General features: G+C 36.4%; 1 protein-coding gene across 4 annotated transcripts in view; it reads left to right on the top strand.

The window, feature by feature from the left end:
* The window catches only part of SNRK (SNF related kinase), a 58,062-nt gene that overhangs the window by 25,038 nt on the left and 16,037 nt on the right, over nt 1–16,987 (top strand). Inside the window, exon 1 of one of the 4 annotated variants that reach the window (XM_045530738.1) lies at nt 15,235–15,347. The exons of the other annotated variants lie outside the window; for them this stretch is intronic. The gene's annotated coding sequence lies outside the window, so the exon portion shown is untranslated. Of the gene's footprint in view, nt 1–15,234; nt 15,348–16,987 lie in introns of those variants that run through there. 4 annotated transcript variants of the gene reach the window in all.

Consider the following 16,987-nt stretch of genomic DNA (forward strand, 5'->3'; position numbering starts at 1 on the left):
AGAAATAAAACTGTAATTTCAGATGACATGAATGTCTACGTAGAAAATCTCAAGGAATCTACAGGAAAACCTAGAACTAATACATGAAATCAGCAAGAGCACAGGGTATAAGATCAACACAGAAAAATCAGTTGCATTTTTGTAATGTTGAAAATCAGTATGTGGAGACCAAAATTTAAAACACTGTTTATAGTCATGCAGAAGAAAATGAAATACCTAGGTATGCATCTAACAAAACACATCTAACACAAAAAAATAATGCTAATGAAAGAAATGAAAGACCTAAATAAATGGAGAGATGTGTCATGTTCATGAATTGGAAAACAACATAGTATAGTTGTCAGTCCTTCTCAAATTGACCTGTAGGTTTAATGCAATTACTATCAAAACCCCTGCAAGGTTTTTTAGACACATACAACATTCTAAAATTTATGTGTAAAGGCAAAGGATCTGAAATAGCTAAAACAATTCTGAAAAATAATGAGAGAGGAATCACTACTGCACTCTAGAAAATAGTTTGGCAGTTTCTTATAAAACTGTGCATTTACTATACCACCCTGCAGTTGCACTCCTGGGTGTTTGTCCCAGAAAGATGAATACCTGTTTTCACATAAAAACCTGTACATGGATGTTCATAGCAGCTTTATTTGTAATAGACATAAACTGGAAACGTCCCAGATATCCTTCAGTGGGTTAATGGTTATACTATGCTATATACTGTGGAATACTGTGCAGCAATAAAAAGGAACAAACTGTTGATACAGTGACTTGCATGGATCTCTTCTGAATTATACAGAGTGAAAAAAAGCTCATCTCAGAAGCTTATGTACTATATAATTCCATTTATAAAACTCTATTGATATAACAAAATTATAAAGATGGAGAATGGATTGATGTTTGCCAGGAATTTAGAGATGATAGTGTGGCTATAAAAGGACAGAATGAAGGAGACTTGTGGTGATGGAACACTTCTGTATCTGGTGATAGTTACACAAATCTACATGTGATAAAACTGCATGGAAACTATACACACACAAATAAAGGCAGGTAAAATTATGAAATCTGAAATAAGCTCTGTGGACTGTACCAATGTCAATTTCCTGGTTTTGATATTGTACTTATTTGAGCAAGATGTTGCCTTTGAGGGGGACCTGGGTGAAGAGTACATGGGACCTCCTCATATATTTGGTTTTTTGGCAACTCTTGTAAGTCTATAATTATTCCAAAATGAAATGTTTGAAATATTTATGTATCATTCATCCCTTGGAAGGCAAGTATCCCAGTGTGGATGTTCCTGAGATATTATGTAGTGTGTTTTTACCTTATTTTTAGCAATAATGCCTGATAATGGTCTGGGAATAAACGTCAGTATTACAGAAACACACTGCATTTTTGCAGTGTTCAAATACGTGCTAACAAATATCAGTCTGATACTGTATTTTTAAAAATAAAGATTTAAAACCATATAATCAGCCAAAAATTACCTTGTCTTCACCGAAGTGAAAGTATTTAACCTTCACCATGTTAAAAGTGTGTACTTGTATTTATTTTAGAGCAGTGGTTCTTTTTCTGATTCATAATATCTTAAGATCTGATGAAAGATACTGACATATCGTAGAATTCTGTTCTTTGGCCTAACTTATTACATGTAAAGAACATTAGAAATTCAGTGTGAATTTAAAAATGGCCATCTCTGGTCTGTCTGAAAGGAATTGCTTTGTCTGGTGAAAAGGCAAATTAATAAAACATAAATTGAGACATTCTTGGCTATTATATGTTACTTATAATTTGTATGATATGCCAGTTTTTAGAAATCTTAACATTGAAGCCAAGAGTTGTGGTTAACCTAGAAGCCGCATTTAAGGTACTTAAAGCTGTCATTCTTTTCTCTTGTTTCTGTGATAAGATATCTCCTCAGTAGACTCTTTGCTATAAAACAATTTTTTAGAGAATTTTGGAAATAAGTGGCCACCAAAAGAACTATGATTGTAGGATTATGTGTATAATGTTAAGATATTTAAATATTTTTTTCTTTGAAAATGTTAAAATATTTAAATATTCTCTCTCTGAAAAGTTTTAAAAGGATCACTCTTTGTATGGATAATACAGCCTAAGTCATAATACCTTTGTTACAGAACTTTGAAATATTTCAAAAGGACATAAATGAAGCCGCACAGTGGCATGTGCCTGTAGTTCCAGCTACTCAGAAGGCTGAGGCAGGAGGATCGCCTGAGCCCAGGAGTTGGAGTCCAGCTTGGACAATAGAGCGAGACCCTGTCTCTAACAACAACAACAAAAACAAAAGACATAAAGGAGTCAGAAGTTTTCTCTTTGATTTATATAAATTTGTGATTATAATTCATATCATGAATTGATAAATCCTTTTATTTCACATTTATTCCAGAGAAACTATTAATGTGCTTGCTTTTATAGTCTTTCCCAAACTGTACCAAAGGGTGTGTACAGTTTCATTTCCCATCTCAAAGTCATTGTTTATTAGAGACAGATGTTTTAGTGATGTTTTAGTAATATTTTAGTGTTTTCAGAGTTGGACCGTCTCTTCCCAGAGTCAGAATCTGGTTAACTTTTATATTATGTAACTTTTACATTACATATACATATACATGTATACACATATACACACATATATATATGTGTGTATATGTGTATACATGTATATGTAATATACTGTTTGCCATTTGGACTTATGGGCCCTGATGGGTTCTAGATCAGAAGACGTTAGGCTTGTGTCACAGGATTTTTTAACCTGAGTGGAGTTTGAGATTATCTATTTTAATGGGATTGTTTGTGCCTCTTCTGTGGGTAGGGAAAGTTTGGTCTGCTTTAAAGTAATGCCTCAGTAAGTTTTATTAAAGTGTATTAAAATGCCTCAGTAAGTTTTATTTATAACCTGTCTGCATAAGTGTGCCCAGCATGAACTGTGTTCTAGCCTGGGGCTTGGGCATAGTCACTGGTGTAATATTAAATTGTTGAGAAATGAACAACACATCCATAGAAATGTAGCACACACCTTCTACAACCCAGCTGCCACATGAAATGTCACATACTTTGAAAGCTACCTTATACAACTATAGTGTTATCACTTGTTATATAAAATCAAAAAAAAAAATGAAAATCTTTCCCTAAGCTTCCTGAAATTTCACCTACCTGTGAAAGACATGTATTTCTGAAATCACAATTAAAAATTGATCTAGCATAAACACTCTGTAAATAAAAGCACTTTATTCAGAATTAGTTTTGTATTCATGATACACAGACTTTATAATACTTTATAATGTCAATGTTGTATAATTAAGTATTCAGGAAGCATGTGGCAGAGATTCTGTGCCTCTAGTAAAATCGTTCGGGTTTTATAAATAAGTTATTGAATTTAATAACTTGTAATAAAGATTCTTGAGCATAAAATGTTTATAGATGGTATAGTCTATGGGTACCAGATAGTTAGGTTTTTGAGATTAACCCAGCCATTAATTTTAAACTGTTTGAGAAAAATATAGAAAAATGTAGAAATCATGTATGTGTTTTTTATGTTCTCCCTGCTGGATTTTTAGCTATGGTACTCATTGTTCTCCCTGTGTTATAAGGCTCAGATCAAATATAATATACATTGATACTATTTTGAAGAGTATAATTTATCCAATTGTAATACTGGTATGATAAGATTTAAACTGGTAGTTCTCAATGGTCACTACCCATCAGTTATACCTGGAGGAGATTTTAAAAATATATGCTTTGCCTGGGCCCTATGCCCAGCGATTCTGATTCAGGTAATCTTGGTTAAGACCCACATTTGAAAGCTTCCATGGGATCTTCGTGTGTGTCCAGCCTTGCCTACTGCTGATTGAGGCCTATGGAATCAAATGTTTCAGATATTAATGCAGACATAGATTTCGAACATTTTAATTCTAATGTTCTTTGAAGAATAAGTGTTAGAAAAAATGTTTTTAACTTATTTAGGTTCAAAGAGTGAATGACAATGTATATTTCTTCCTTTTTGATATTGGTAATTTTTTTCTTCCCCTGCCTCCCATTTTTAATCACACTGTGTGCTCATTTAGGGATAAGTGAAAACCAAGTTTTAGGCCCTTTGGAAAGTTTTTCTGATGTGTGTCCTCAGAACCAGTCAGTGTCTGGAATTTCAAGATAGACACCCCTTGGGGATATTGATTGCTTGTTCTTCCCTCTGCTCTGGGGAGCCCAGAGACTGTCCTGCCTGTTTCCTGTCCAGTGCCATCCCCTGGAGCCTCTGGTTAGTGTTCCCTAGCCTTGCACAAGTCAGAAGGTTGCCCGCACCTTTGCAGTTTTCTAAGGGCTCGCACCATGCTATTACCTAGAAAGGTATTTGTTTTCTTGTTTTTTTAAAAATGGGTCCTTAATGCCTCTCTTATTCCCTTCCTTTAAAATCCTGTGTGCAATGACAGTTGATAATTGTGAATTGTATTAAGTTAATATTTATCTGTATTTCAGAACAGAGCCCAAACTCTGGGTATTTTGTCTTAGGTTTGTAATGCAGCTGACTGGCATGAATCTGTGTATCTTAGAAGACAAGGGAAAGGAAGGATTCTATAGGCAGGTTTCCTTTCCTTTGTTTCGAGCTACTCAGTTCTCTGAGGTGGAAAGCCCTAGGTGAGAGGAGGCCCTGGGGCTTTGGTTGAGGGTAGGGAGTTGCAGTGGAAGCAGCTATAAGGAGAGGAATTCTTGGGTCTGTAGACTGAGGTGGCAGTTTCAGGTCACCACTGCTCATGAGGAAAGCAGTGTTTATTCATTCCTTGCAAAATTTAAGTTTGTTCATATCACTCCTCTGCTCAAAACTCTTTAAAGACTTCCCACTTCAGTCAGAATCAAAACCAGAGTTCTTGGAGTGGCCAGCACGGCCCTCAGGATCGGTTTCTTCCTGGACTTCCTCTCCACTGCCTTCCCAGTTGCACTCTCAGCTCCAGCCCCACTGCTGTTTGTCACATTGCAGGTCACAGGACCCTTCCATCTCCCTCCCTCTGCCTGGACTGCTCTTGCCCACGTGTCACCCCTCAGCAAGGCCTCGGGTTCTTCTCCAAAGGTGTAGGGCCCTAGCACTGCCTGTTCTCTTTCCCACTTCACTTGCTTCTCTGGTCTGTTACCTCCGTTTGTGAAATGGGGTAATAGTTCCTGCCTTTAGGATTGTGGAGGGGATTATTTGAATGAATACAGGTAAAGTACTTAGCATATTGCCAGACACCAGATCAGCCTTCATTCGATCAGATGTTAACAGTCTCAGTGCTTCCTCTGATAAGCTCACAGAGTTCCTTGTGGTTCTGTGGTGCCGCAGCTGCAGCCCCAGAGGGATATTTAACATTAGATCATGGCCTCATTTTCCTTCCTGCCTCTTGCTCGGTGTGGGAGAAAAAGTATCTGAGGTGCCCTCTTGTTTGGAAATTTGTCCTCAGGGGAATTTCTGAAATGTTGGCTGCCGTGGGAAAACTGGGAGGAAGGGCAGGCCCCTGACCTCTGCTTATGTGTTTTTCTCACATGTTGTTTTTAGTGGTATTTAACTTTCAGAATGTTAGGGTTATTTGTATTTAGGGAATAGGTTAACTTCTAAAGCAGAGATTTTTCTTTCTTTTCTTTAATGTTAGATTTCAAAAGCAAATGAAAGTCCTGGTATTTATTTGATAACTGGTTAGTTTCTTGGAACTTCAGAAGAGCTTTTCAAACCACCTAAAATAGTAGCCATCTTAATACAAAAAGACTTATATAGAAACCGAGTATACTTTAGGTCGCTTTAGGTCATAACATAGAAAACCTTTAGGGAGTTGAAAGTATTAAATTTGCTTGGTGGGTTTGTTTTTTTTTTTTATGCTTTTTCTGAAATGAGAAATGTAAGACTGTTGAAGAAGACGACTAGCTTGCAAAACAAAAATTAGCAGTTGGAACAAACTTTTTAACACAATAAATTTGGAATCCTTTTATTCACAATACGTGTTGCTGGACAGACTGAACTCCAAATGTTCAGGTGAAGTTATTTTAGTGTTTTTGAACACTATGAAAGAATAGGTTTGTTTAATGCTGTACTTGGTCACTCTCTTGTGCTTACTTGGAGACGGGCCTGGTGGGACTAGTTAGTGACAGGTCTCAGTTCCTGGGGAAACCCTGTCCAGTGTGTCAGGAAGTTAGTTGCATGTGTGGTCCTCAGGTTGATTTATTAGCCTTATAGGGATGTGTTAAAAAATTACTTCCAGTATAGTGTAAAACAGTACCTAATTTAATATTTTAAAATTTTAATTTAGAATTATTTTAAACTCTGAAACTCAAGGAAAAAATTACACAATCTCAGCATTTGTGGCACTATGGTGAGTAGAAAATAAGACCTTATAGAGTGAGACCCTCTTCATAGATACACCTGAATCCTGGTGCCTGGGATGTAGCCAGCCACAAAGTAGGCACACTAGTTATTGGATAAAAATAAAAGAGGGTCTGTGGGTGGCTAAAAAAAGAGGATGATAAAGTTCAGAGAACACAGGGCCTGATTGCCCTTTCTTTTGGAATTGAATGGAGCAATGCCAAGCCTGCTTCACTCCAGATGGCTCACTTGTCCCCCTTCTTGCTCAATACTAAGGTCCTTGAGAGAGGGGACTGTGTGTTTGTTTATATCTTATCTGTGTTCCATCACCTGGTAAACACGACAGGCTCTTAATGTTTGTTTAAATGAATAAATATCACAGAGATGAACCAAAGAAGTGAACATTTACGTTCTTCCAAACTTCTTTACAAAGTTTAATTGTGGTCACCCTCCACGGCTCTTCCTGATGTCTTTGCTCATGTTGTACTCCTTGTACTGGCATTCATATTTAATGAATCCTAGACTCTAAGAAGATGGAATGAAAGCTGTTGTCCCTCTCTTCAGAAAGAGATACATTTTGGTTCCATTTCAGAGGTGTTTGTTGACCATTATGAAGCCCTTTTTTTGGACTTAGTCTTGCAGTCTTACGAGACTGAGTAAAAGTGGGCCCACAACTATTTGACAGAAAGGATGCTCACAAGCAGTTTTGAAAATAACCCTTGGAGCGTAAAATATAAATGTAAAATAATGTTCTTATTTTTATCCCTTTGGGTACTTGACTCTAACTCATTTTTTTAATATATACATTTGATCTCTCATTTTCCTGTTGTGTTTTAAATTTGTTTGCTATGACTTGGGTAGAAGACCGTAATGGAAAATTGTAGGGTAAGGTTATAGGCAGGACTGTTTACAAAAGGAAAATCAAGTCATTGGAGTGTAAAGTATTTTTTTTATTTTTTAAACTCAAATAGACATAACCTGTAGGTATTTGGTAAGTTTTATATGATTTTCCTGAAAACTCATTTTCTTCTTATTAAGAGTTTGTATGTATCGGCTCTTCACTGACATTTGGAGATTCTTGTTACAGTTTAATGGAGACAGCATGGATTGAGAGCTCCAGTAGATGGAAGGAAGCCTCTCAGATGGTGTGAGTCTCAGTTTTGTACTCAGCAGTAATTAGTTTCTAGACCACTGAAACTGGCTTAATAAATTTTTTTTGTTTTGTTTTTTTTCCCAGTCACCCAAGAGCTTGAATTAACAAATTATTAAGGCACTAATGTATATACTAGAATGCCAGTCAGTTGATACAGAATGAGACATATTAAATACCAGTCAGCTACAAGCTTATGTTCTTGCATCAGAGTAGCTGTTTTTTCTCAGTGTTGCCTATTTTCTAGTATTTAATAACATATTATACAAAGAGCCTCTTTTTTTAGTGTATAATGTAAGTTGATTAGGTTTAACTTCTTAAAGAACATTTGCAATCCATTGAAACTCCTGGGGTCATGCTTTATGATTCTTGTTTGGATTTCTGCTTCAGCTCTAGGAAGGGCTCTTCATGATCTGTAATTTTAGCTCACCTATTCCTGTTGCTCCCAAGGCTTTAAAAACATGATTTCTGTAAGTTACTTTGTTTTTTGTTGTTACAGCAGAACCTTTAGTCTGCTGAAGTCCCATTTATATTCCACCTAGAGGCAGAAAATTCCCTTAGTTTTTGACTAGTCCCAATCTTGTACCCAGTTATCAGTTTGTGGGTGAGGTACCTTGCTCTCTGTCCCATACAAGGATAGCCATATTAGTGAACAAACTGATTAAAATTTTCTTGGATTTACCATCTAGCTTCAGTATCAAAACAAATTTATTAATTAGTAGAGGCAAGAATAGGTAGAGAACTTGAGTGTCCCCTGACTTTCTAACCTTTGACTCTTCTGGCTGCTGTTAGAGGAATAAGGGGAGCAGCTTTTCATGTGGTGAGGAGGCTTTCCAAAATTGTTTTTGTGTTACTTTATGCAAGATAAATGATCTTTAGAATCCTTAGCTGTTAATGATTCTTACCAGTTAGAGACTGCTTATTGATCACTATTTAAATTAGTTTTTGAGTTTTCCTAAACGCGAAGCACCAGGAAGCAAGCAAATGAAGACTCCTGGGTAGCTGAAATGGACTGTCCTAAGTCCATATACAAAGGTCATGTATTTTGTTCATAGCTATCATTCAGACCCTTATTTATTTAATTTTATATAAGATTCTAGCAAGTTCAGTAAACTCATATTTTTAACATCTAGCTGATAGGTAACATAGGGACCTCCTAGAGTCAGGCACCCTGATTGATAGCAGCAAGAGATGAGGAAGAATCATGAGATCATAATTAGAAACTTTAACAACACAATGTACTCCTCTCTTTGCTACCTGAAGTCCAGTTAAGTTGTGTTCATGGGCACTTCTGGAGGTAAGGTGGGGCACCTGCTTGCCATGCAAGCAGCTCTAAAAGGAGAATCCTCAGTGGAAGGTAAAATGGAACCATTGTTTATAAGCCAGGTGGTTGTTATTAATACTTTGTGTCTGAGTGAATGAACAGAGATGAATTGTGGCAAGACACAGGGCAGTGGTACTGTCTCAACTAGAGATTCTCTCTTCATTGCCAGCCTCTTAGGTCTAATTATGATTACGTCTCAGCACCTAGCACAGTGCCTGGCAAATAGTGATGCCACACATTTGTTGTGTATACATACCAGTATCTGCTTTGTGGCTCTTTAGTATAAGGACTGATCCCTCTAAGGGCACTTCTGTATCTAAGAATGGTTCTTCAACTGGTCATTCTAAGTGAGGCTGAAAAAAGAATAGGCTCTAATAATTTTAAATTCCTCCATTATCAGATGGCATCAAAGGAAGAATTATTTAATAAGTGGACTGGAATAATTAAATATTGGTGGAAGAAGGAATGATAGATCCCTACCTCTGTGATATGTCAAAATAAGTTCCAGGTGAATTAGTATTTGTGTATGAAGAATTAGGTCCTCCAAAAGGTGAATATTCGTATGATCTTGGCCTTTCTAAGCAGGAATCATAAGGAAAAGGGTGATAGATTTGGTTATAGTTTATGAGTGCAGTACACATATATTGAAAACAAAATTATAATGCAAACAAAATGAGGAAATATTTGTAATATAGGATATGATTACCATTCTTAGTGTAGGAAGAGTTCTTACAAATCAATGGCAAACTCCCCTATAGACAAATGAAAAGAGTTCATTAAATAAGTTATATAAATAGCCAGTAAGGAAGAAAAAGTTTAACCTTACAAGTAATCAGAGTATTCAGGACTTAGCATAAAAACGACAACAATAAAGACTGTATGTTATTGGCAAAAGGGTAGACATATAGATCAATGGAATAGAATAGAAAGTCCATAAACAGACACACAGGTGGTCAGTTCATTTTCAACAAAGGTGCTAAAGCCATTCAGTGGAGAAAGGGCAATTTTTTCAGCAATGCTGCAGGAACAATTGGATATCCATATGCAAAAAAATGAACCTTGTTCAGTACCTCACACCATTTGTAAGAACTCAACATGTGTCATAGACCTAAATGTAACATGTAAAACTATAAAACTTATAGAAGAAAACATGGGAGATCTTTACAACTTTAGCTTAGGCAAAGATATTTTGTTGATACAGTACTAAAAGCATGATCCATAAAAGAAAAATTTGATGTTATATTTTTATCAAAATTAACTCCTGATCCTTGAAAGATACTATTAAGCAGCAGACTGGGAGAAAATACTTGTAAATCACATATCTGATAAAGAATTTGTTTCCAGAATGTGTAAAGAACTCTTAAAACTCTAATTAATTAAAAGGCAACCCAATTTAAAAGTGAGCAAAAGATTTCTACAAACAATTCACAAAGAAGACATGGCAAACACACATCTAGATACTTCATACCGTTAGTCATTAGGGAAGTGCAAATTAAAACCACATCTATTAGAATGGCTAAAATTTTAAAAACTCATAATGCCAGGAGCTGACAAGGTTGTGAATGGAGCAGCTGAAACTCTTATATATTTCTGATGGGAATGTAAAATCATACAGTCACTTTGAAAGATTATTTGGTAGTTTCTTATAAAGATAAACATATACTTAACCCAGCAATGACCCACCAAACCCTTTTCTAGGTATTTATCCAAGAGAAATGAAAATTTGTTTGTATAAAAGCCTGTATGCAAATGTTTTAGTGACTTTGTTCATAATTGTCCCAAACTAAAATAAATCATGGGACATCTGTGCAATGGCATATTACTCAGCAATAAAAAATGAGCTATTGACACATGCAGCTACATGGATGAATCTCAAGTGCATTAGTGAAAAAAGCCAGACTTCAGAGAGTACATACTGTATGATTCTTTTTCTAGGACAAACATAGTGCCATAAAACAGAGCTGTGGTTGTCAGGGGCTGGGCAGGGAGCAGGGGTTGAGTACAGAGAGGCACAAAGGAACTTTTTGGGGTTATAACAGTTGCTTTATATCTTGATTATAGTGGTAGTTACATGAATACCTTTGTCAGAACTTGGAGAAATGCACACTAAAAATGGTGAATTTTAGTGTGTAAGTTATACTTTAAATTAGGGAAAAATAATCAGAAACAAATCTTTATACTTTTACCTAATAGGGTTTTAGGATTATCTCTGGTGTTGATGATTATGGGGCCTTCCCACAGGCTGCTAATAAAATCTTACTGGCATTAAATGTGTACTACTTACATAGGAAATGTTTACTTTAAAAACAGGAAATGGTTGGTTGTATTTGAGAGAACTTTCTAGCTAAAGTTTTAATATGAAGGAACAGTCTCAAAGTTATAATTCTACATGGAACCAACCAGGTTGTATGTTTAATTCCTAGAAAGATACACTGATTTTTGTTTAACATAGGAGAATAAGTTGTACACATTTTAAAATCAAATGTCCAATTTAGGTGTTATGCATGGAGAACTAACCAAAACAAACATTTAAAAAATATTTTGAATCTTGTTATATTAAATTTGCTATTTTAAAGTTCATTTCTCTTTATTCTCAAATGAAGAAGTTAAAGTCTCCTGGCAAGCTTAAACATTTTAGGGGATCTAGGGTAATATACTTTCTGTTAAAAGGACATACTTTGTTTGACTTTGTATTCCCATACCCAGAAAGCTTTGTTTGTTCCATTAAACATTTCCATTTTGTGCTTTTTGAAAGAGAACCTGTTTAAGTCTTAGGTGTGCATTGCCATGTACGGGTGATTTTTATTAAGTGATATTTTAATGGCTTGTATATATTCATCTTGCACACAAGACCTTATGCAGAAGACTCAGTATTTTTAAATTCAATTTAAGAAAACATCACAATACTCCACTAGCTATTAAACTAAATCATTAAGTTAGTGCAGACTTCAAATTTATAAAATGCTAAAACCATATGTACTCTAGTTATATTTGACTAGACAAAATTGGACATTTTTAGATTTGGTACTAAATTTAAATGTTTCTACTTTCTAGTTCGAAGTTAGACTTATAATATTGCATTGTATTTGACATAATCTTGTGGAGAATTTGACATGTGAAATCATTGCTAGAAACTAAAGTTAAAGTCACTGTGTATCCTTGGGGAAGCTGTTCTCCAGTGGGTCCTCTTTTTGAGAGTATCCATGTCGAACCTCCTTGTGGGAGAATGTGCTACATGCTGCCATGCTGATGGCCCTTGTTTCCACATTTTAAAACTATTTTTAATGTATGAACATTTTAGACTTTGTTACTAGTATTACAGAATTGGACAAAGATTAGTGATTTTTCTCTTGAGCTTGTAAAAGGAGGTATTTACATTGTACAAGATATTTTTTTAAAACTTCTAAAGTTGGAAAGGTATGCGTTTGTAGCTGATTCCAACTTCACCAAGGTATTTAGAAGTACCTTGAGGCGTTGTTCTGGCTGCGTGGAAATTTTGAGGCAGCTAGAGCGTCCAGACCGATTTTGTCTGGGAATGTACCCATGGTGGGTGACTATATGGTGGCTCTGGCTTTAGTGTCACCTTCACCTTAAGTACACTCAGATCTGGCCTGAAGCCAGGAAATAGAGGGTGATACAGCCAGCAGCACTACCTTGACCCCTTCCCTGGTTTCATGAGACTGAGATCCACTCCCTAGACACTATAATATTGAGATACCGCCAGAAAAACAAGTTTACCAATCACTGAGGTTTATCCAGAGACTCTGTGGACTCTGTAACCCTGCCTGTTTTTTCTTTCATCAGATTTTATGAAACTGTTACAGACTTTTATGAGATGTCGAGTTTAATGTTTGAATATTTCTAACTCTTGAAGCAATTATTTGTGCTTAAAATTAAAATAATTCTTATTATAGCTATTCATGCTATGGAGAGATTGGTTTTTGAATCTCTTAAGGAAACCTTGCAGAACCAAGTGTATCCAGATCACAGGTTGAGAGTCACTGTCTCAGTAGAGAATAAATATGTCCAGGCCTTTTTCTATTACCTGTACATTCCTATAAAGATGTTTCCACTTACTCAGTTAAAATACCTACATATTACATCATAATATTCTGTTAAGCACAGCTTACTTTTTAAAGAATAAATAAATGTTCTTATAAGGTAATTCAGATAACAGAGAATTATATTGAATAAAAAGTATAAAGCCCCCTTTACTTTTCCCTACTGGTTCCACTCTTGTACCTAGAGGTAACCACTATTATCAGTCCCTGCAGGCTCTGTATTGGTACGTGTTGCCCAGACGCCCTCTCATAAATTACCAGATAAGTAGAAGAGAGAACTGAGACACACAGAAGCTGGGTAACTTGGCCAAGATAACACAGCTAAGCAGCCATCGTTGGATTTGAACCCAGGTCTTTGAAGCTTTATCCTGGGCATGCTCTTTTCATTAGGCCATGCTGAAAGAAATTGCCCAACTGTGATGTTTTACCCTGGCTTATCTTTCCCTTTTCATTTGTAAAGTTCTCTTCCTGACTGGTACCAATATCAGGTTTGTGAAATGATTTATGAAGGAATACTCAGTTGGAAGGGTGTCTGCTGCTTGTCTGGTTCGGATTTATGCGAATGTGTGCAGTCCCACAAATGTGTGATTGATAACCCTTTGACTTATTCACCTTTTTTTATTTTCTTTGACTTGAAAAAACAAGTTTGCACAAGACCTTAAACAGCTAAAATGACAGCTTGTCTTCACTGATTACCCCACGATCTGCTCCCAGTACTTCTTAGTCTCCTTTTTCTCTTAGATTTTTTTTTTTTTTTGAAGAAAAAAAAAAATAACTACCACCTGTCCCTGCACCCTAAAACGCTGCTTCAGCTGCCTTTTGGGGAGGCCCCACTCAATATTTGCAGAACTGTTTTCTCTTTAGCTTTAGGTTCACTCTATTGAGCATACTTCTGTTGAGGAGGCACTATGTGGGTGCAGGGGATGTATTCTGCACTCAAGGGACTCTTGAGTAATGGAGGGAAATAGAAGATCTGTAATCACAGTCCATTGTGTGGATGCTGAAATCAGGTCTCCAGGTGGGAGGGCAGTGAGGGGAGGCCTCAGGGAAGAGGAGGGGCCACAGTAGGAGCATTTGAGGATTTTCAGCCTATGATAGTAGAAGTGGCAGTATCTCCTTCACCTGGAAGTGAGAGTGGAGAGTCTGTGGTGTCTCCCAAGCTTAGACTGAGTGTGTGGGGTGCCATTGACCAGGCTAGAGCATAGATGGAGATAAATAAATTTGGGGAAAAGATCATAAGCTTAATTTCGGCAGCACTGATTTTTTAACTCCCCAAGGGGCATTTATTTAGATGAATTCCGGTGTGGGACAGAGGTGTTTTAAAGTAGGTAATTAGATGATGGCATTCATTCTTACTTTTTTTTTTTTTAAGGGAAGAAATGCTTTCCCAGTTAAATAATAAAACCTTGCTTCTAACTAAAGTATTGATAAAACCAGTAATAATAGAACAGAAAACATGTCTAAGGGACTTGTCCAAATTCTTCATTCCTCTTCGGCTTTGCTCTTACACTGTTAGTTCAAATGACCTGACAGTTTTCTATTAATACTTCCAGAATGTGATCTAGTCATGTTCCTTAGAACTAATCACTGATCGATGTTTAGAGCAAAAAAGAATCTTTAGTATGGAGCTCTAGGTGATTTTGAATGCAGACAATTAGTTTTTACTGTGTAGTTACACAGTAATTCAGATTGGTAAACCGTGGTTGAATTTAGATTTCTGAATATTGTACAAGAAACAAAGGTCCTAGGTTTTATTACAGAGCTTCTGGGACCTATACACTTCTGAAACAATACTTGATATTCTAAAAAAAAAACATTGTCTTTTACATTAGTATTGGGTCATGTGTCAGTTGCTGGTGACCACAGTTGGAACTGAAAAGTGGTTGCATGAATCCTGGCAGCTGTAAGTGGTGTTGTAAAAAGTGCCCCTGCTTCATCTGTGGTGGCTTTACAACATTCTCATTCTGTTGCTGCTTTCATGACTTATGGCTGCACTGACTAAAAAAAGCCGAAGGAAAACATAGAGGTTTCCACCTAGAGCCTTCTTCTGATCTTCTCATTTTTATTACTTTCTAATCCCTGTTCTCTCTTTGCCTGTATAGAAAATTCACTTTAGAAATGGTTTTCTTGGGAAACCCCTCAGTATTTGTGATATCTGCCCCCCTTGAGATTTGCTTTTCCTCAAATGAATGGTTAGCATGTTCTTTCATTGTTTGTTTCCGTTTTGATCTTTTTGTTAGCCTGCCTAAAGTGAACTTTGTAATATAAACTACCCTCCCTCCACCCTAAAGGTGGCATAATTCGCTTGTATTATGCTGTGTAGACCTACTTAGTGTTAGAGATGAGACGTCAGTGCTCATTTTGTGATCTTATTTTCAGCCAGCGTGATAGCGGCCAGTGAGAGGGACTAATGACTCCCCCCACCCCTTATACTGTCGAAGACTTCATACTCTCTCTACTCCTTCCCACAGTTCTGTGAGTTGGCAGATTTTTTTTTTTTTTTACCAAACCAATTACACTTACTAAGTGATATTTTCTTTTTTCTATTTTTATTAACTAAGGGCCTATACCTGGGCCTGAAATCAAAATGCATGCTTCAGATAGTAGTATCAACAGTAACTTTGATTATTCACAGGTTGATGTTTGTTAATCTGTGTGTCTTTAATGTGAATAGACAATTCCATTAACATTTTGTAAAAATTAAAATAATGTAAAGCCCGTACTCCACTTTCAGTCCCCCATCCTTCCCCCCAAACCCCCGTTCACAGTGTTGGTGGTGCCTTGCAGCCGCAGGATCTCAGGCTGACACTGGGATCCACACCTTGGGAATCTGTAGTTTTATTACCAAGGGCTTTTTTTTTTTTTTTAATGGAAAAAGATAATTTAAAATACTCACTAAAGTGAATGTTTATTAAAATAACTACCACCCACCTCCCCCATTTGTGCAGGAATATATTAGATAATCCTCCTTGATGCCATTCTTAGTCCCATAATACCAGACATCTACTTCTGGGGACCCAAGCTTCTGAATCATCACCTTTTTTTTTTACCTGAATACTAAGAAGCCTTCCCTGTTTCTCTCCCTTCTATCTCAGTTAGTTTTCTTCTGCATGTTGGCTTTGTGCCTCCTTGTACTTACCTTCTGTCTGTTCCCCCCACAGTGAACTGAGAACCTTCTAAGGGTAAGGGCATCTCTCATTCATCTCTGTATCTGCTTTGCCCAGAACAGTGCCTGCCACAGGTAAATCAGGCAGGGCAGCGGCAGCCACCTTTGAATGTTTTCTCTGTGCTGAATACTTAGCACAGACTCTATTTTAATCCTTTTAGTGCCAACAACAGCATTACAAGGAAGTAGATTACTGTTAAAATTCCCATTTTAAAGATGGGGAACACATTTTTAAATAACCTGATTAAAGTCATACCACTCTGTGTTTGTTTAGTGGTCTGTTTTTCTCTCTTTTCCATGGCCTTTGGGATGAAAAAGTAAAATGATTCAAAGACAAAAAGTATAGGAAGAAAAAAAACAAGTTTGGAAAATAAATATATGGAATAAATGGCCCTTTGAATAATCATGTGGTCTCACAGGTCGTTTGCCTTTTCTAACACATAGTTACATTGCTGCTGTTTTCTAGTTTAAATGCTTCAATTTATGTCATTTGGGTTAGCAAACTACTTGACATAGAATTGTATTTCTAAGTTTCTCATCTTTTAAACTTTTCCATTTTAGAAATGATTTGAGCCTTAACTGGAAACTATATACTTATGTTGTTTTTCTTCTTTTTTACTCTTCTAATTATGTTTTACATCATAACAAGCAGAGCATATTAATTTACTTGGGCAGATGATCCTGAAGAGACTATTTCCAAATAAATTGGACTTCTTGTTGCTTACGTGGTCAATATTTAACAGAAAAAGAAAGCTTTCTTAAGTCAAATAAGAATTTTGGGTAATTATTAATTGATATTTATATTATTCATTATATTTTTATTTTATTTTTTTAAGAAACGAAGGCTCACTCTGTTGCCCAGGCTAGAGTGCACTGGCAAAATCGTAGCTCACTGCAGCCTCAAACTCTAGGGCTCAAGTGACTCTTCTGCCTTAGCCTCCCGAGTAGC

This window comes from Lemur catta, chromosome 18 (assembly GCF_020740605.2).
Source record: "Lemur catta isolate mLemCat1 chromosome 18, mLemCat1.pri, whole genome shotgun sequence".
NCBI classification, from domain to species: domain Eukaryota; kingdom Metazoa; phylum Chordata; class Mammalia; order Primates; family Lemuridae; genus Lemur; species Lemur catta.